Consider the following 21,318-nt stretch of genomic DNA (forward strand, 5'->3'; position numbering starts at 1 on the left):
TGGGAGCCAGGGAAAGGAAATCTTTTGAAGCTATATCAGTGCTTTACACAGACAAGAATAGCAGACAGAGCGTATTGACAGAGCAATCTGAGGATAAATGTGGCCGTGTAGCAAAGTGTTAGTGCTGTAAAAATCACCACTGTCCACTAGTGAAACAAATTCTTCCAGCATGAATACAGTTTTACCAGTATGGTTGGGTCCTCAGTATGCACTTGTGATGGCACAGCTATGTTAGTCAGACCTGATGGACATCGTAGGTCTGCGTGTGTCTGCAGTGTACGTGCAGCCCTTGTAAAAATTATGGAGGCGGTGTGAGGAACAACTTGGATCACATCTTGTGACATGCACTGCCCCTGGGAGGAGAGACAAGATAGCTGGGTATTCTCCTATTGCAGATCTGTAATGTATATGGTTCATGCTAGATACTGGTCCATTGGTGCTTGGATCCTTCCTCCAGCTCCTATAAGGTCTGTCCTGAGAAGGATTGAACTCCTTGCCTAAAGCCTGTAGGGGGTGGTAACCAGGCCTTAGGTCCTTGGGGAAACTTTTGTTTCATGATTCAGTTACTGTTTCCAAGGGCTTTATAAAGCAAATCAGTGTAATTTCCTCTGTTTTTCTAATGGGGAAACTGAGGTAGAGGGGAGCAATGGTGAAAAGGGAACAGCTTATTTAACATCTGCCATCCCAAAATAGAAATAGCAACCTGTTTTGTTCTAGCCTGGTACTTTAGGTGCTTGTTCAACAACACATTTAAGCACATGCTTAATGATAAGTATGGCAATAGCTCCCTTACCGTTCCCTCTTTTCAGAGCAGCAGGAACAGTACTGCTTACTGAACCCAAGTGGCAGGGCCATTCCCACTTATGCCAACCCATTAGCTTATTGGCCAAGCTGCCAGTCAGTAGAGAGCTGGTGTAAAGGATGTCAGCATCTGGCCTGAAGAACCTGTGCTAACATTAAGGATGCAGGAGATGGAGCAAAGAGTCATCTTTACAGTAAGGAAGTGTTACCAGTTGAGTTGCAGGAGATGGACACAAACTTGGCCTGACAGTTGTTTTTTGGATAGAAATGATGGGAAAAGAAACTCCTAAACCTCCAGGTGGGCTCAGAGCAGTCACACAGGCAGCAGGGTTGCCAAGGAAACACTTCCATGCAGCAGTGTACTGGCCCCATTAGTCATGCATTGAGCACTTAAGCAATGTAGTGCCTCTGTTTAAAAAAAATAACAACCTAAACCAAAAAGAAACCCCAAACCAAATGAGCAATGACTGTTCCAGTACAATGACTGTTCCAATACATCCGCTTGCCTGTCTTCAAAGAGAGCTTCAGTCTTCGCAATTGTCCTGGCATAAAATGTTTCATGATTATGCCAAGAGGCAGACTTAGGTCAGCGTTGGAAGCTGCTTTAATGAACTCCAGAGTTTGACAACCAACCTAGCTTTTGTAAGAGCAGCAATTTATTGTTGCCAAGAAAATTACCTTTTCCAGGATCTCAACTCAGGAGCTGTTTGGAGGGTAGTGGGATTACTGTGCCTAGAAAGTGTTACAACTCCATTTGCTGCTTGAGTTCTTCTCATATATAACATGAGACACTGTTGTTTTGGGTTTTTGTCTCTGTAGGCCAGCCTCAGTTCAGTATATCCCTCTGGGCATTTTGATCATCTTGGGGTCTTTGCCATTGATTTCGGAAGGATATGATTTGGAACTTTCACCTGGGTTGGATTTTCTCAGTGAGGTTCTTTATGAGAGAATGAGTTTCAGGATCATATCTCAGGAATTTGTGTACTTTTGTTTCTTTCCATCTATAGATCCAGGATTTTTCAGAGTGTTGCAATCTTAGCATCAGGACTTAATCCATTCTGATTAGAAGCAATGGGAATTTCCATTACTAATTGCCACTGACATAAATTCCAGCTCATAAATTTGGGAGCAAAATGTATGTTGCCTGTCTAATTGTTATATGCTACATTAAGTGCAATGTATATTATATACATCATAATGTTATGTGCATATGTGCTGTTGCCTGTTACATTTACTTTTAAGTAATGTTACTTTCTAAAATTAGAGACTACTGTATGCTCTCTGAAGAGTTAGTCTGAAGTGGATTTTTTGTTCAGGCCTGCAGACAGCTGGATTTTCTTATGGTTGAGTCCTTGAGCTCCCTGTGAGCTTCTCATCTATGCCTCAGTATCCCCTTTGTGTTGGGGAGGGTGGGAGAGGGAGAGAGAGATACATGGATGCTGCTCTATGACTTTGTAGCACTGGGAGGCTTTAACTTTGCTGCTGCCTGTACAGCGTGCAGCAGTCTTCAAGCATCTTGTTCCACAGAAGGCAAGCACAAGCTTGTAGCAAGGATGGGCTGGTTTTATCTGCATGTTTCAAACTCCACAGGCAACTTAGTTTACATAGAGGAGCAAATTCTATGAAGGATGGAAGGGGGTGAATTGGTGTCTAAAGATGGGTGAAAGAGAAGACTGATACGTAGAATGAGGAGAGGACTTGGTCACTGCCATAAGGGTACTGTCAAATTGGGTAGCACTGGGTTAAAATCTAATTCCATAGCCAGAAGAATTATTTAAATAACATCTACATAGTGATTTATTAAATGGTTAAATGATTTATTAAAGTGTATTAAATGGTTATTAGAAAGCTAAAGCCATAATACATGGAATGTTTTCTCATTTTCCTCTTTCGTTTTGGGAGATGCATAGGGCAGACGGAACTGATGGTTCAGAAAGGGTTTGCTCATCTCTGCAGCATCTTAGAAGGTCATAATTAGCCACTAACAGAGCTTAGCTGAAGAAAAAGGAACATACTCCCCCCCTCTTAGAAACTTGCAATTTGTGATGCAAACTCGGGGGGGGGGGCATATATAACAGTACTGAAATGTCTTTAGCTCACCCAGGTAATTGCCATCCATGAGATTTTGCTAAACTTTTGCAACCAGATTAGCAGAATTGTGCAAAACTTGTGTGATCTAAGATTTTGTGATTTAGGCTTGGGTCTTGCAAACATCTACAGAGATTCTGGACCTGCACTTAGTTTTGGCCAAATATAGGTTTAGCATCTTGATGGTTTGAGGGTGAAATAATTGAAAACTTTTATGTTTACAGTGATGATCATAGCTAAAAGACTAAAACAACAGCTCTTGATCTGAACATTCCCAAATTTGGAAGTCTGAAATCCACATCTGGTTAGAATTTTTAGATGGAAAGATTTTATCCTTAAAAAAAAAATATCACTGATGCTTAAACTTAAGCAGCCACAGAATAAATCCCTAAGGAAAGACAAAATGTTTGAAGTGATTTTTTTGTTGTTGTTGTTGTTTGGAAGAAATTGATTGCAGTGCTTGTCACTTTGATGTCCTTAATTCACACTACTAATTTCATATTGCTCAAGTTAAAGAAGAGGATGGTGGATTAAAGCAAGGTATGTATCATGGTTGAACATACTTTGAGACTTTCTCTTGGACCGCCTGTCAGTGAGAAAGTTAGGGGTTAATGATTTGCTGTGTCTGCTCTTGATGTATAGATGTAGTCTTCACACACCAAGAACAGTTTTACAAATGCACATGGGTCCCACTGGATTTGGTGGGATTACTCACGTGTTTGAATGCCTGAAGCCTTGCAGCTCAGTTTTATATGATTTTTTTTTTTTAGAATCCTTTTAAAAAATACACAGAAATTAGGCAATTTCCTTTATACAGTGCCTCAGCCAAAGCCCACTGAAGTCATTGGGAAGACTCCCACTGTTTTTTAGCTGGCATGCAGATCTGTCCTGTATTCCTTATGGCCTAGTCTACTGGGTGTGGGTATGGGGGTGTATAACCATCTTGGTTCTTCTACAATGGCTATCCTGTTGCAGCTGAGTTACCACGGAGTAGATTGCTTACATTACTGGCAGCATAATCATTCTGGAACAAAAATACTTTGATTCCAGCATTGTCTCTATTTGGGAAGCTACTCCAGAATAAAAATTGGGCAGTGGCTTCATCTACAATAGCTGTGCTACTTGATTGCTTTCTGTAGGCAAGTTGTTTTAAACAGAGGTGAAAGGCAGTAATGTGAATCCCTTTTTACATCAGCACAACCTGTCTGCTGTGAATTTCTGCTGAGCTGTAGTTACCCTAGTTATTCTAAGACAAAACAAAACATACAACCCCCCTAAACCCAAGTGTAGACAAGCCCTTACTTTAGACTCCAGCCAAACTCCTGATCCTGCAATCAGATCCGTGTAGGTGGACCTCTGTGCCTATGACTTCAGCAGGACTCTCTATATGTGCAGATACCCACCTACACAGATCTGATGACAGGATTTTGGCCCCACACTAGTCAGAGGGCACAAGTGTTGCCCTTTGTTTAGGGATGAGCACAAGGGAAATGTGGGTTATTACCCAGGCAGTTCAAAGCATTGGAAGTGTGCTACCCTTGAGATCCCTGAGCAAACCTACCCACTCTCACATTTTGATGGGAGCCCGATTTATGGAGATGTTGATAAGCAATCTGGAGGAAAAGCTTTATCATTGCCTTTTTGTACTAGTACAGATGAAGCAAAACACTCAATAAATTAACTCTTTTTGCAGTGTGTGTATGGATCCTGTGAATGGACTTGAAGCAGACTCCATGGCTGAGATTTTTGTTTCCATGTTTGGTGCCTGAACCCATGGGTCTAACAAGAAGACCTGTAGGCCTAAGCATTTTAAGCTCATTTTCAAAGCTGCTACATTACTCTTGTCTGTTTAGCTGTTCCTGTAACATTCTAACAGCTCTATTAATTGTAAGTACTGGCTAATATGTTACACATATGCACATACAGTGTTAATTCCACACATTTAACAAGGTGGTTTTTAGAAATTCACTTACATGATGATATATTAACTTTAAAGCATGTACTTCAGAAATAAAGGAGTTTAACTAACAGCAACAAAAAAAGTTAAAGTGAGATTTACTCAGTCTCTTTCTGTGTAGTACATAAATTCATGCACAAATACGGAGTTTGCAGGAGGAGACTGGTTAGTGTTTTTGGTTTTTTTTAATTAATTGGATGAGAATGTGATGCATGTTCTTGCATGTGTGTAGCATATTTATTACAAAGAAATAGAACTGGTATTAAGTGGCATTTCCCATGAAAAATGTCCAAAGATAAGATTATTTTTTTTAGGTAGATTTTCCTTGTAATAATAAAAAAAAAGTTTTTATATCTAGTTTCACAAGAAACACATTTTTCCGTAAATACAAGGACCTATTTTCTTAAGCACAAACAGAAAATCAGCCATTTATCTGTATTGCTTCCCATCTTCAGATCTCTGCTCTGTCCTTAACTGTTGAGTGTCCTCAGCTCTCATCAATTAAAATAGATATGGAAGCTTATCAGCATGTCACTGGATTGGACTCAGAGAAATCCAGTTGATGACCTGGTTAGACGTGATGTTCTGGCTGCAATTAATCCAGACTGAAGAGGTGCTGCCTCAAGTACTTATCACAGTATTATTTATCTCTTCCACCTCCACCCCACCTGCCTACAAAGGCTCTTATTCGCTCACCTTTGCCTCTGTAGTTGCTGCCTAATCCATTTCTAGCAATTTTTTTCCTTAATGTATTCTGGATATCAGTTTTTTAAATTTATTTTAAACTTGCACTTAAAAAGTTGTCATTTTCTTTAAATGGTGAAACTGGGAAGTTGAAAATCCTGTCTTGGTAGAATTTACCTCCCACTGGTCCTGGGGTCTGTCATGGTTTCCTGAACCAAATTTTCCCTGTATCCAAAGCTATTTTCTTAGTGGCATCTACATACTGAGGTAAAGATGTTGATTAAAAAGCAAAGCCTTGTTCTGTTTTAAAAATAGCAGAGAATCTATTTTTCCATTATAGGGAAATATGAAAAGCAGATGGTAGGAATTTTTGGCAGTGGGAGTTACTTTATTTGTTAGTGGAAAAGAGCTTGTTCTGGAGAGGGTAGGGTGTGGGGTGTGTGTGTGGAGGATGATGTGGTTTGCATGCTCTGGTGCTGCAGAGCTGTCCCAGATGTATCTTGACCCATGCTGCGAGCAAAGCTTGAAGTAGTTCAGAGAAGATGTCTAGGCAAGGTGTGCTGGGCAGCAGCCTGCCATCTTGGGTTGGGCTTGTCCAAGCAAAAGCCAGCCCAGACCTCGCTCTCTGTGGAGCCTCCATCTTTTTCTACTTCCTTCAGAAGCAGGAGCCCCTTCACTGTATAGCTGCTTGGGCACAGGCTGAGTGCATACTCCCTCTTTCCAAATGCACCTGCCATGCTTTGGTGTCAATACATGTGGCATGACCATGTGTGGGTGATGGTGGGAGAGAGCTGGGCCACTTTCCTTGGCACTGCTGCTGGCTGGAGAGGTGAACTTGGAAATATGCTTCACTTGGTTTTTGCATTAATAAGGTGGGTGTAAAATGTGGGTCTCCTTTGAAAGGTGCTGTATGGAGAAGGCAGCAATGCAGCTGATGTGATACATTGTGGCTGGCTGTGCATGTGTGCCTGAAATCTGCCCAGGACTTCAGAACCTAATTGGTGTAAAAGGGATATTTTGCTGGGAGCCGCGGCTTTCTCACACCCATAGAGAAAAGCGAAGCATGCAGGGTGAAGCTAGTGTAACAAGTATGGTGATGGTTGCCCTTCTGCTGGCTGGGCGTGTGGGGCAATTCCTTGTGCCTGGCCTCACATCACCACCCCTGGCCTTGCCAGTGCGGTCTCTTAGCATTTCTAGTACAGGGTTTGCCTTGCAGCAGAGTCCCCTCATTCGGGGGGGGGGGGGGGGGGGGGGGGGAGGGGCAAAGAGACTCCCCTCCCTCATAATCTAAACCCTGCTGTGAACTTAGTGCTGGCACATGGCTTAGTTGGAGCTGCGCAGCTGAGGTGCCATTCCCGTCTGCCTGTAGGCCGGGTTTCAGGTTCAGGTAATTGAAATTATCCCTTAGCAGCTTTAATCAGCAGGTGGTTCATTGCCATGATGTATTTTGTGATCCCAGTGTTGCTCGGGCTGACCTGCTGCCACCCATCTGCTGGCTTGATTGGGCAGAGTTACCACCCTGGGTCAGGAGGTCTTCCCTTCAAACCCGGGCTCCTCTGCCTCTCCAGCTATTATGCGTGCACTCTGTATGTTAACGTTCCTCACCCTCTATCATGAGCCATGCAACATCTGCTCAGTTCAGTTTTCATCCCCCTACTAGCTAGTGAGGAAGTGACTGTGCTTTGCAAGATGGTGGGGGACGGAAGGGAGGAAAAGCGCTAAAGCAAAAATGGGCTTGTGAGCCTGGTGGTGCAAAGCATCCCTTCTTTCAGGCCCTCTCTTTTATACTAAATTTAACTACTGTTGCAAATGAGCAGGCTCATGCTCAGTAGCAGCATGCACTTTGTAAACTGTCTCTGTTTCCTGCCGATTTCATGTTTTGCTAGGAAGGACACAGCACAAGACTTGAGATGGGATTAAGCAATGAGCATGGGCATTAGTGGAATGACTGTAGTGAGAGATGGGCTTGTTCTCTCCCTCAGCTCTGTCCAAGGGGAAGTAGCTGTGACCTATCATGTAACGACAGACTTTTCCTTTAGTGCTGGAGCCATTCTCTTGTGCCATGCTTTAGTTGCCTCCCAAAATTGCCTGGTGCTGAAGATTTATTAAGGGCTTCATGATCTGATGTTTGTGGTTTGACAGAAGCAGCTGACAGTGCTTTAAAAGGAAATATGTTGTAATATTTCCTCCACAGAGCCACTGATGAGAAACTCTGGACAAGATTTTTACTTGACAAAATTCTGCTTTGACATAGTTGAGAGAGTCAGGAGATTTCTCCTGTGGTTTTTCATTACAAATGATGTCATCACGAGAGCAGCACCTTTTGCATCTTGAGGATCTGCCTGTCCCTGCTGATAATTCCCCACCTAAAATCTTAACTTACGTGGGTCACATTAGATGCACTTCAGCAGCAGCAGGCTGTGAAAGAGAAGTGTGAACAACCATCTCCACGGTAAGGAGATTAAGAAGAGTCAAAGTTTGTTTAATCTATGGTTCAAGTACTTTTATAGGGACAAAATCATGTCCAAGTTGTCTGGAAGCCTGTTTTCTGCATGAAACTTGAAGAAAATGAGGCCAAAGTTCAAGTAGACTTTGGGGGCTTTGCAGTACTGAAGGAGATCTGTTGCATCAGTGTAAGTAAAATTTAACTGAAGAAATAATTTATGGGTTGTTTTTTTCCTGTAAGTTCCTCCCCACCCCCCTCCCCGCCATTGGCTTTGGAAGTCTTTAAATAAAGGTTTGTATTTCTGAATTCTAGCTGAATGACAGCAATGAAACAGCGTATGACATCTACTGTTTGGACAATCATCCTTAAGGTGCTCATACATCACCTAGAATAATCAGGTACAGATTTTTTTTATATAGACTTGAATTTTTCTGAAAATTGAGATGACATTTTGGCCAAAGTTTGTATAGATGCAGGAGAGAATCATAACCTCAAGTGCAGTGCAAGAGCAGAGAGGATCCATGTGGCCTTACCCCTTCTGCTCTCAAAGCTCAGTCAGGCCCTGCTCCTCAGTCATCAAAGCTTATTTAGGCTTTTGCTATCCACACTGGTGTGGCAAATAATAGCTAGCATGGAGAACTATGCCTTCACCTTCTGTATATGTTTAGAAATTAGTCCTGGCTCTCTGAGTGATGCTTTACCTACTCTTGGCCCAGATTTGGTGTCTGTGTGTGTGAGTGTAAGTGAACAAAGCTTACCACCACCCTACCACCCTCCCCTGCCTTTTCTTTGGAACAACAGTTTCTGAAATTGATAGGTAGAAAAAGGTACAAAGGAAAAGACAGGCAAATAGTCGTGTGGGTGCTAATGTTTTAATGACAGAAATTGCCTGTCTAAATCTGTGTCAGGGAACAAAGCACTTGTATAGTGATGAGGGTAATCCCAGTTGCAGATTGGCTGCTAGGAGTTTAGGAGTAAGCTGTGGATACGGGGAAGGGGAAGGTAGATATTTTAAATGTATACATAGTATGTGAAAACACAGATGTATCACTTGTGCTAGATTTTTTGGAGTTGAGGAGCATGGTGTGGGGTATTTTTGTTGTCATTTTTGAATACTGATGTAGATTGCATGCCTTAAATGACATCCTTTAGTAGAAAAAAAACCATCTTGAGAGATTGACCACTAAAATTTTGTCACTGCTCTGGCAGTATACCTTGGAACTCCAGTTTCCCCACTACTCTCCCTCCTGTTCATATGCACATCCTTTACCTCCACTAGAGTGTTGCTTTCTCCTTGAGCTTAAGTGGTTTAAACTCAAGTTATGAAAATAGTAGAGAGTGAACAACCCTAGTTACATTAACTCTGCAGCTGCTGATGCAGTCACTGTGTGTAGCTAATCAAATGCTTTTGTTTAACCTGAGGGTCACTTTTGCTTTGGTTTGAACCCCCAGTAGCTTCAGGTAAGCCCCTGGACTTTGCTCTGGAGCAGATAAGGAGCACTCATGCATTGTCTTCTGTCTAGTTTGCTTCAGGTTTGTAACTAATGGTGGCAGGGTGGTAAGGAGCAGCAATTAAATCCTGCAATTGTTTAGTAAACCCTGAGTTTTGACTAGATGGGAATTTGTGGTCCAGTAGAAATTGAAATGAAGAGATAACATTTGACTCCTATTAATTAACACAGTTGTAAAATGTACTAGCCCACGTTTGCTTCAGAGAGACTGCTTTGGGTGATTTCCATAAGTTGAAACACCACTTTTGAGACCAGCAGCATGCTATGTTTGGTGCATGATTTGTGTGGTGTTTTTTCTTATGTACAGAGGTAAGTTAGTTTGTATTAATACAAGACAACACCCCACCCCACCCAGATGACCCCTAGCATGGCAATGAGTTTTATTGCAAGATTAGCATTGAGTTGTGTCTCTGCAAAGAATGGGGCAGCTTTTTTTCAGGTGCAGCTAATTTTAATGGATCCACAATGACCAAAAGAAATTTCCCATTTTTATGGTTTATGGTTTAATCAGAAGGACCAGTTTTGCTAGGGTGTGAGGGTGGAATAAAATGTTCTTATTTTAGAAAAAAAGACTTGATTTATTCATTGTATTAACAGGCAGCTGTAGGTCTTCTCAATAGTGAACACAAACATACTTTGGTCTCTGTTCTGTAAGACTTGCTGAGGTATTTGGATTTGCAGTTGTTGTGTCTGAAGTTGGCACACCTAGTGCCCTTAGAACTCTGTGTTTCCATAGAGAGGGGGCAAAAAAACCCTACCACCTTTAATAAAAAAGTTTTTATAGTTAAACCTTGAAGTTAAGAGTCATCGCTGCTTCTGCAGACCAGGGAGTCTGTGGAGTTTCCTCCCACTTACTCTCATGGGTGTCTTGTGTTTTCTTTCCACCCTCATCAGTGAGATCTGATTCTTTTCTGTGTTCTCCGCTATATCTGGGGCTGTCAGTGTTTCCCATTTTTCCTATGCGCTAGTGAATTTGTGCCCCTAAATTCTCACCTGTCTTTTAGTAACAGGCTTCTTCATTCTCTCCCCAAAGCAGGAACTCTGGGTACATCTAATAATAATATTTTCTGTTGTGCCAAGGGTGCTATATGCACCTTCCGACAGGGTTGATCCATTTTTTTTTCATTTGTTCTGTAATTACAGGCTTAGCTATGGCAAGGGGTATTGTCGTGCTGCAATATATCACAGACGATGTCACCAGCCAGCTATTGCAAATAATAGGGGCAGGTATTTCTGCTCACTAAAGATACCAGTATCTCCATTTCCCGCTTCTGCAATTTCGAGTGTTCATCAAAACCTGTAGTTCCTGGTGTCAGTAGGAATGTGCATGTTTGCTCATAGATTTTTTTTTTTTTAAGATCAGTTTATGCAACATCAAAGTTCTTGCATTTATTTTTACACACTTCCAAGTTGAGATTGATGTGAGGGGTCCCTGTGAGGCGAGGCTTGCCCAGCAGCCGCCCGTCGCAGGGCCCGGCCCAGCCGCTTGGCCGCGGCACCCTGAGGAAAACCTGCTTCAGGACGGGTGAAACACCACGGAGACAACGAGGTGTGAGGGAAAGAAATGTGAGGAAGGGCCCTGGGAGCACAGAGGGCAGGGAAGGAGGGAGCTGCAGGCCTGGGATTGCCCTGCAGCCCCCGGAGAGGAGGCCTGTTCCCCCTGAGGGGCCGCAGGCCACGGCGGGCGCTGGCGCTGGGGCAGGGCAGAACCCCCGTCCCCGGCGCCACCCAGAGGGGGCAGAGGAGGTGAGTGATGCGAGAAAATGTAGTGAAAAACCTAAAACTACAGGCAGGAATTGTAGATAACAGGAACCATCAACAGGCAGGCAGGAGCCTTGCTGGGTGCGAAGAAGGTCTGGGGCTCAGCCCGCTCAGCACTTCAGAAGGGACAGTTAGTACAGATGCAGATGAGCGCCACAAAAATGTAGATCAGTAGCCTTCTGACAAGGATGTGCTAATTGCTAAAAGAAAAAGTACTGAAGTGCTAAGACTCAAGGGCACTAGGATAAAATAATTGTGGTACTGGGAGATCACGACCTCCTACTCAAATGCACTCCCCCCCCAAGAGAGTGAATCCTCCGCTTGGGGAGCATGCCCAGTAAATTTAAAATGAACTGTACCTTTAAATTGAAGCAAGAAAGCAGTTTAACCAGTACTTAGTTAGTAGGTGTAGACTTTGGGCAGAACTAACCAACTTAACCAACTTCACTGTATAGATATGTATTGTGAGTACAAGTAGGTGTGCAAGTTAGGAGGAGTGAACCCCCTTGGACCTGGTGCCGCAATAAACATACCTGCTTTATAACTTATCCTGAGTTATAGAGTTTAATTCTGCACGTCAAGATGACTTTCAGCACAAGTTCCTGATTATTACTATAAATTTTGACATTAAGGTTAAAGTAGCAATGGCAGTATGTAATACGCATATATAAGTGTATGTGCATATGTGTGTGCATGTGTTGAAAGACAGAAGAGCTTTGCCTGGGGGCCTGTCTACTCTTCCACCTATATCAACTAATCTAACAAAAAGTTTTAGGGTTCTGTACAAATGAGGCTACTCTGCTTTTAGATGTGTTAGTATCTTTAGTATTTCCTGCCTGGGGCCTTGGGTCATTGTGTTTTTATTGCTAGGATTCTAGTCTGGATGGGGACATGAAGATGAGAAGCTTTTGGAGTAAATAAATAAATGCAGTTTTCTGTGGCAGTTTAGAGTTATGTAATTTTAGCGCTGGATTAGCAGGCAAGAGGCAAGTGGAGTCATTGCTGGTTGTGTGATGATTGCAGTTTATTGTGTGAATATCATGCCATCATGCATACGGCGTGCACCGTTCTGTCTCATTCAGATTGGATTCTCCTGGTGTGAAGAACCATGCCTGCCATTAGTGGGCTGTCTGAATGTCTGAGCCTAAAAGTGGCTCAAGCATGCATGCTGTGGAGGAGGAGCCTGTGTAGGATGGCTGCACTATACCCGTGAAGTCTGATCCACACAAGTTATAAACATCTAGGCTGTTATGAGAGATCCTTCCTCACACTCCCAAGTGGTTACGAATGTAGGTATTACTATTGAACCCCTCCAGGGTGGCCACAGAGGGAGCTGGACCAGCTTAGACAGCTTACAGCCATAGGGGATGGTGTTTTCTGTTGGGCTTGCAGGGTCAGGAGGGCTGGCTGTTCTCATTTAAGATTATTTTAAGGGTTCCTGTACAGCTGCCTTTCTGATGTAACTGGAACCTTGTGAATGATTATTTTTTTTTATTTTCAGGTGTGTAAGCAGTGGTGCCCATTTACTTGTGCAGTAAGTTTGTAAATCCCTCAGAAATTGTTTTTAAATCACTTTGGGATCCTTGTGCCTGACAGGCAGATCCTGTATAAGTGCATCGCCCAGCCCTGCTGAGGCAAGGCAGCCCTGTGAAGCCCAAGCCTTCGGGAGCAAAACTAGTTGCCAGAGAAGCAGGTGTGTCAGCTCAAAGTGGCCCTTTGGGAGCAGCTGTAAGCTCGAACTTTGCCCATTTATTTGCTCAAGGTTTTATCTCATCCTTTATTATACAGCCCGGTGGAAATGAATATTTACCATGTCAGTTAAACCAGGACCATCTGAGTGGCAGGCTCCATGTGTACTGCGTGGCCTCGCGGGTGAAAGAGTGGAGTGATACGTGAGTGTCAGAGGGGAAGGCCATGCTTTCTGTGCCATTGGAGAAGACAGGGACACCTGAGTAAACAGCGGGCACCCAGGGCTGTGTGGGTAGGGTGACTGGTTTGGTATACTCGATTGATTCCCTATCGCTGCCCCCCCCCCCCCCCCCCCCCCCCCCCCCTTTTTTTTTTTCTCATGCCCATAGAATTTTTGTTCTGTGAGGAAATTCTGACATCAGAGCAAGACAAGAGTGCTCTGAATGGAAGGCTAAACTTGCATGTTATTTTTCATTTTGCTTCAGGATTTTGAATGTGGATAGCAAAATTAATACTGAAACATATATTTCTTCTGAATTGAAGACTAAATGTTCCACTTGGAAAGTGTAGGACCACAGTGTGCTGCTGTGCTTGAGACAAGTTATTCTGAAAAAAACCCAGCAAACCTCAACATTAAAAAAACCCTGTGTAGAAATTGAAAGGGCTATTTTTGGTGCAATGTGTTGATTCTTAGCAAGATTGTGTGTATTGAGGGAAATGTTTACTATAAAATTTGTTACCACTTCTGGTCTTCTGATCCCTGGCAGCGGACTTACAGCCAGGCAGTTGCAATTGATGATCATTATTTTTTGTCTGGTGCGTTATAGGAGGATAAAGCAGCATAATTTTCTCGGATTGGAAACTGTTTGGTGTTTGAGATAAGGCTTCCATATCCACATACAGTAGCCCAGCCTTGGTTGGGAATTAAGCATGTGTACATAGGGGAAGCCAGGTAAATGCTCAGAAGACCTGCTCCCTGTTCCTGGCTCTGCCTACCTTGAGCAGTTCGTTTGACTGCTCTGTGCTTCAGTTTCTCATTTTATCTGCCACAGAACTTACCTGTTCAGATGTTAGAACAATTTGAAATGGGACTGCCTCTCACTATTCAAAACAGCTGCTTTACCTCAACACAGTCTTAATAATAAACATAAACAACTATGGTCTTTGGATGTTCAAAATAAATTTAGGAAGATTCTAGTTAATTTTTTATTTTTCAGCTGTGTTACCAAGGGATTGATCTTTGGACCTATATAACCAAACTTTTTCCTTATTTCCTTTCTGTTATTCTGCCTTTCGAAGGACTTTGTGGAAAAGAAAGCAGAATAAAAATCTCACAACCGGTTTGGCAGGTCCTGTATAAACAGGAGAAATGCCAGGAAAACTCTCATGTCTTTGTTGCCAGGTTTTTTTTTTTTTATATATATTTTTTTTTTTTTTAAAATTCCAGTTAATTTTCCCCTAATGGAAGCCTCAGCCATCACTATGTGTGAGCAGGACCGTGGGGAAGGTCATGTGGTGGAAGGGGCTGGAGGATGCTTGCTAGAAGGAACATGTGTGTCCTCAAATACTGGGAATGTTCCTATTCTTGGGCAATTCTCCCAGTCACCTTCTTGGCTGTAGGAACAGAACTGTTTTGTCATGCTTCTTGTAAGCAGGTTGGTTGGGTGGTTTTTTTTCTATTCCCCCATCTCCTCTGACAGTCTCACAGCTCAGCTCGAGTGTTAAACACACCCTGCTTGATTAGAGGGGGGTGATTGATGCCCCCCTGTTTTGCTTTGCTTGTGCCAGCAGAAAACTATGCTGGTTTTTAAGGCCATTTAGCAGTGAGCTGGGTTGGTAAGGAGACCTGCCTTCCTAACTGGATCTGTGCCGTTGTGTAACTGTGGGAAGGGTTGGAGTGCCTCTGTCCCTGATTCTTATGGCAGAGGAGGGATGTGTTTCTGGAACGGGTTCACAGCTTTCTTCTGATGCAGGCCATCTCTGCTACCACTTGTGAGTCAAAGGATTTCAGTCAGTGCTTTGACAAGGAGGAGCATTAGAAATCAAAAATGCTCATGGGGAGAGTGTTTAAAATCGGTGCTAAAATGCAAAGTGGAATGATGTCTTCTCATAGCTTTTGCATGATGACTATATCATTTTACTTCTCTCTTGTAGCTCATCCTGCTGTTTCCAGAGCAGCAATATAATCTCAGAAACACGGCCATATGGGTAGAGTGGCGAAATGGGAAGTAGGCAACTTGCTGCTTCTTCCTACATCTCTGTTCCCAATTGTAAAAGAGGATTTAAAAAGATCCTCTGGTGCTTCTCAACCTTGACTGTTTTGGCTTTGAGCTCTTCAGGGCAGTCCTCTGCTCGGTGGTTCTGCAGTGTCTTGGACAATGGCCCTGTGGTTCAGCTTGCCTGTGAGTGCCATCACTATATAAATGTCAAGGCCTAACGGCTGGGTTCAGATCCCGATAGAGTTCTGAGGAGAGAATATTTTCTAAGGTGTTGAAGTAGGTTTTCGTGCACCCTGTGCTCCTGATGGGCTAACCACCTAATTTGCATATGTTTTGGTCCCTTCATGTGTAAAGCTATAATAATCCTTCTCCTCATTGCAGGAAAGTGGTAAAGGTATTACAGGAAATACTGAAATAGTGTAATAATGAGGACTGTGGACGAGCCTTCAGATTGAGTCAAGACAGGCCCAGGACTAGCACTTCACACTTTTTCTTAAAGGTGGCTGCAGTTTGCTCCATCAGCTGGCTCAGTTCCCAAGCTTGTCATTTATATAGTGAGGCAATATTTGCAGCTCATAAGCAGCCTTATGGTAAGGATGGAGTGGCTCTCACTAGTGTCCATTCAGCTGTGAACCAGCAATGCATAGCTGTAAAAACAAGCCAAAGATAACCAAAGTGAAACTTCAGCACTTCTCTTCTGCCAGGAGCAATATCACAACCAGTGCTTTGGGATTATGAGCTAAAACAAAATAATAATTTGAGGAAGAACAAAAAGTGATGCAAAGGTTGAAAGGAACAATTAAAACAATTGGGGAACTTAACAAACAGGAAAAACTATGGCAGAAGGAGAGCAGCTAAACTGGGATTTTTTGTACTTAGCCATCCCAGGGCTTGACAGACCTGTGGGATCAGCATTATCCCATTGCCCTGTTGATACAACCAAGGCAATGAGGGCTGTGGTAAACGCCACAGCTTGTTTTGGGAGAATCAGTAGCAGGTCTGGGAACAGACTTCTGTCCTTCTCACCATTTCTCTTCAAATCACTTCCATGGAGCTCCCCCACACACCCTCCACGTGCTTTGTGGTGTGGCATCTGCCACCCAGCCCTATACAGCAGCACTATGCAGGGGGTGATCCACTTCTTGTTCCCCTGCTGAGTACTGGGAGTGCCGCTGGAATTTCCAGAGTGAAGGAATAAGGGCTGTGTGGGATGTACCCTGTCACATGGACAGGACATACCTGGAAGGCATCTCTTGTTTTCAGAGCAGTTGGGAAAGGTTTGCTAATAGCTCTCCTTACACAACAGAATATTCATCCGCTTAGTTCATTACTTACTAGCTCCAGGCAGGGACATTGCAGATTTGTTAATGGTAATGGCCAAATCATTAGAGTGTGCAGCATTAATGGAGGAGAAAGCATTTAATAAAGAGCCATCACTTGACCCTGTCATTGTCCCTGGAATACAGTCAAATTCAGGCTCTGCTCTCCTCTCACCTATCCTTTCTTAAAAGGATCGCTTGCTCGGAAGCATCACCTTTTCAAACACATGTGAAAGCTCATCTTTTCTTGAGTCAGATATGCTGTACCATGACCGGCTGTTTCTGTACAAACTTATTTAAAAAGTCTCCTTAAAGTTCTGCCAATCCCAATGGTTCTGTGCTGGAAGGACCACGTTTTGTATAGCAAATAACATCTTTCTGTGCCTCAAGCTATCCCCCAGGTGGCTTGTTTACTTTTTCTAAGTAATGTTTTGTGTCTGATGCACTGATCAGCAAGAAGTTCAGTTTCTTATCGTTTGCATTCTCAGACCCATAGGTTGCTAACCGGAAAGACCCTCCAAAAGCTGCTAAATTGTTAAATACATTGTAAAAGAAACCCAACCCCGACTCTTGTACAGGTTCACCTGTCTGTAGGTTTTATTTCTTTTCATGTAACTCTGTTTCCTTCAGTGTTTTAATCACAGCTTCTTACTAGCTTGTCCTTCTGCGGTATGTCTTCCAGATTATCTTGCCTTCCCTCTGTTTCTTTTTTTCTTTCCTTTTGGTTGTTGGGCTGTATCTATCATATCTCTTTCCATCTCTGTAGTTCCTTTATTCCTTCCTTACAAGCTAGACCTTCTGACTCTTGTGAAAATTGTCTGACCTGCATATATAGATGTGTGTGTATATATGATGCAGAATGAAGAGCCTGAAATATGCAGGTTTCAGTATTCTAAGTGAAATCCTATCAGCTGTTTTTTATATACTTTCCTTTGTCAGCTAGAGTTTCCTTTTTTAGTCACACTGTTCTCATGTTGTGCACGTTAAAAAGTAAGTGGCTGGAGTAGGTGAAAGATAGTGTGAGAGGAAGATCGTAATTTGATGTTTCTTCCATATCCAGTTTCTGTACAATAGACAAGGTCAGTGCAAGTATGGTCCTTTTTAGGAACTCCCTCTGCATTTAGTATGCTGGGAGTCAAATAACCTGAGTCGTTCTCATATTTTTATAGTGGCAAATATCCATCACCACTTGTTTCTGGACTAGCCTATTAAGACAGTCTTTGAGAATGAGTATTTTGTTTGGCCGTCTTTCTCTCTTCGTGGATTCTGTTCAGTTTTCCTGGGCACCCAAGTGGATCTGCCCATTTTTTCACCAACAGCCCTTATTATAGCTATTCTTTTCCTGGGATGGCCTAGATTCCCTCTGGAAAGTTGCCTTTACCTACTTAGAGTTGTTGAACAAGGGGATATAGCACACTCCCTGGCATGCTGTGTATGCTGAGTTACTTTTATGCCACTTGAACCTTTAGGAGCAGCAACTGTAATGTGTAGGGTTAGACCCTGTCATGGCACCCCCAGGCTTATCTGTGTATTTGGTAGATCCTTTTTCATGGAAAGTCTGCCAGAAGTCTGAAGTGTGATGAAATGCTGTCATGAAAATGCAGTGGTGCTTTGTATGCCAATAGTATTCTGTTTTGATGGTGAGGAAAGTCGTAAAGATGTCACCCATGCAAGGTTAAACTATTGTCTCACAGGATAACAAGTAGGTACACCAGTTCTCTGGTCTGAGTGGTCTTCCAGTGCCAGAACTCAAGCCTGCAATCAGGGCTGTCTTCTCAGTGCCTCCAGCAGTAGTTAACTTTTCTTTGTAGAGGAGAGAAGTTCTCATGCTTATCAGGATAGGCACCTATGTGATGACACATAAAGAACTTTTTTCTGGTTTGTTAAAGCAGCTGTTTTTTGGATGTGTCTGTAGTTTTAAATGGTAACAGAAATAGGATAATTATGCATGTCAAGATGCGATTTGTTTCCAAAGAGGTATATATACATACTGTTCACCCTCAGGTTCAAACTGATTTTGTGTAGATAAGGGAAGAGGGTAAACTTGAGTGATTGAACTGGAGAAGACAAAGATGTGAACTTTGACTTCCACTAATGTAAATCAGGACCAGAACCATTTTTTTTTTTAAAATCACTGGAGAATTTTGCAGGTATAGATGGGAGCAGAGTCCAGGTTTGCAATGGGACCAAGAAGGGTCATTTCTTATGTTTTTAAATTCTATTTTTGAAGTGTGTATTTCAGAGTGTTGTAGCTCAGGAATTTTGTTTCCATCAGTGACTGAGGATTAAAAGAAGCTATGACTTTCATGTGAATTACTCTCCCATGATTTTTCCACTACTTAACTGATGGGCATGTAGATAATCCATGGCAGTGAATGAATTGACCTTGTCCATGTGACAGTTCTGACCTGTGGTTTGTGCTATGGAAACATTTGATATCCCTTGCTGTGAAGGATCCTGTTCATGGTAATTGTAGCTTCAGTAAAAATGTTCAGAAACAACCCTTGTAGAAAGAGCAGAAATTCTGATTGTCCTTGGAAATGTGTTTGAATACATAGTAACATTGCAGCTTGCCAGTATATTGACAGCTCCATGATGCAACCAAGTGAAAAGGTTTGTGCTGCCATGTCAGCCCTGAGATGCTGAAGAGGAGCTCCAGGATTCTTCTTTCCCTTAACATGTGAGAGGGCAGCTCCCTGTACACCATGTTTCCCCTTGGTTTTCCCGTCTCAGTTTCATGGCCTCCAGAAATTTTGCACTGACGTGAGCGTATGACTCCAATAACGGGCATTCAGGGTGAATTCCCACGCATACAGGCAGAGTTGTACAACCACCGTATGTTACAGAGACGAGGCTTCCCAGCACTCCCTGTTTTAGAAAAGAGAACACGAAAAATATGCAGTGAAGTATCTCTGACACGCAGCTGTCTAAGCCTGGAAAGTCTTTCTCTGTTGCCTTCCCTGCTGCTTACTCGCTGGCTACAGTACTTAAAAACCTATGGGGTTTTTTTCTAGCTGTGCAATAAACTCTTTGAGTCTTATGTTTTACTTTGTGCTAAGCGAGTGTGCTAACAAAATCATGATGTAGGTGCAAAAGGAGATGCCCTGTGGATCAGAGCGGTGGCCCACCTTCCTCCATGCCCTGCTTAAATGGAGGTCAATAGCAAGTTCTCCAGAGGAGTGTTGCAGTGACAACCCCACAACGCAGATTTTGGAGTTGCATGTGGAAAGGAGCCAAGGACAGACAGTTTCTTAACATCAGGCAGTTGAATCTGTGATTGTCTTCTGCCTTGAAGTAGTGTAGGTTAGGTGGGCCAAGTCCCAGCTTTACTGCCACCTTTTGGAGCCTTGCTTCAGAAGGGTGGTTGGAAGAGTCTTTCACATCAAATAGATATGTCTTTACTCCCGTTTTGCCATGATTCCACTGCCAAATTCTGAACCAGAATCTGTCTCCCATATATATTTTTTGCTGCCTAGCTGGGTTATCTATGGATAACATTCTTTATTATTAATATAAATGACTAATCCTTTCATGAATCTTACTAAGCTTTTTGCCTTAATATTGTCCTGTAGTTTTACCTGATACTATCTTCCAACAGCCTGTTTCTATTCCCCCATTAGCAGTGACCTCAGTGCAGAAATACTTTTTGAGCATGTGGTTCAGCTAGTTTTTTGCTTCATTTATATTTGCTAATTTGAGGTATTTTGCAGTGCTTAGACAATAATGCAACTGTATCATGGCATTTTCAACAACAACATTGACCTCTGCAAGCTGCCTTTTCACAACACTCAAGTGCATCAGTATTGCTGTCTGTACAATTTTAGTTTAATTAGAACAGTGGCTGTAATAATTTTGGGAGAAGCATGAACTTACCCACTGTCTCCTTTCCCTTTCCCTTTTGTGATGAACTGTTGCACTTCGATGTGTGTTTCTTATTTGCTTGAGTAAGGATTGAGATGTGAGAGGCTAGCCATCTCCTGCCCCTGTGCCAGGAGGTTCGTCAGAGGCAGGCTGGAGGGAGGAGGCAGGGAGGAACTGAACTTCACAAAATCACGAAGGTCACTGAGACAATCTCTGCTCTCTATGTGCAGGAAATGAGATGTTAATCTTTTCCCAGTGCTGCTTTGCATAAGGTCCATTCCAGAGAGCTGTGTTTGTTTTAATTTCTCTAATTACTGATAGTGTGCTGATTATGCTGCTATAGATTTGACGTGAATTGCTGTATTAATGGGATTAAAAATGAGAAGTCTGCCATGGAAATTAAGAAGATGACAGCAACTGGGGGAAGGGAGGGAAGTGGAGAGTTTAATTCATACCCCGGTACTGCAGAGCTCCTCTACTTTGCTTTTTCTGGAGCCTGATCCTTTGTCCCTGGCAGAAGGTGGAGTATGCAAGCTGTAACATTGACCAAAATCCCAAAACATTTTAATTATGTATCCAGTGCCATACAGTCCCTTATGGCTCTGATTTCCCCCCTCCTTCCTGTAACTCATCTCATAGTGGTCTCTTGGACTTTCATATCCAGCTATAGTATTGCATACAAAACACTGGTGAACACTGTCTTCCTTTCCTTTGGTCTTCCCCTCGCTTGTTTCCCTAATGATTAACTTACTTGAATCTTCGGCTGTTGTCCCCTGTGCTACTCTGTGGCTGGTTTGCTGGCATTGCCCGGCTGAGTGCCCAGACATGCAGGGCCTTCTGAATCTTTCCTGCAAGAGCCTCATTCCCCCTCAATAACCCTTTCTCTAAGGCCATTTCCCCTGCTCTGCCATACATAAGGTACCTACTCCTAGGAGGATCCTCAGCAGCAAAACCAGCCAAACAGCCCCCCCCCCTGCCCCGA

At 42.9% G+C, this 21,318-nt stretch overlaps 1 protein-coding gene across 6 annotated transcripts in view; it reads left to right on the plus strand.

The window, feature by feature from the left end:
* Positions 1-21,318, plus strand: part of ETV6 (ETS variant transcription factor 6) — a 140,030-nt gene that overhangs the window by 20,891 nt on the left and 97,821 nt on the right. The window contains exon 1 of one of the 6 annotated variants that reach the window (XM_013300761.3): positions 8,359-8,374. The exons of the other annotated variants lie outside the window; for them this stretch is intronic. The gene's annotated coding sequence lies outside the window, so the exon portion shown is untranslated. Of the gene's footprint in view, positions 1-8,358; positions 8,375-21,318 lie in introns of those variants that run through there. 6 annotated transcript variants of the gene reach the window in all.

This window comes from Falco peregrinus, chromosome 6 (assembly GCF_023634155.1).
Source record: "Falco peregrinus isolate bFalPer1 chromosome 6, bFalPer1.pri, whole genome shotgun sequence".
Classification (NCBI taxonomy): Eukaryota; Metazoa; Chordata; class Aves; order Falconiformes; family Falconidae; genus Falco; species Falco peregrinus.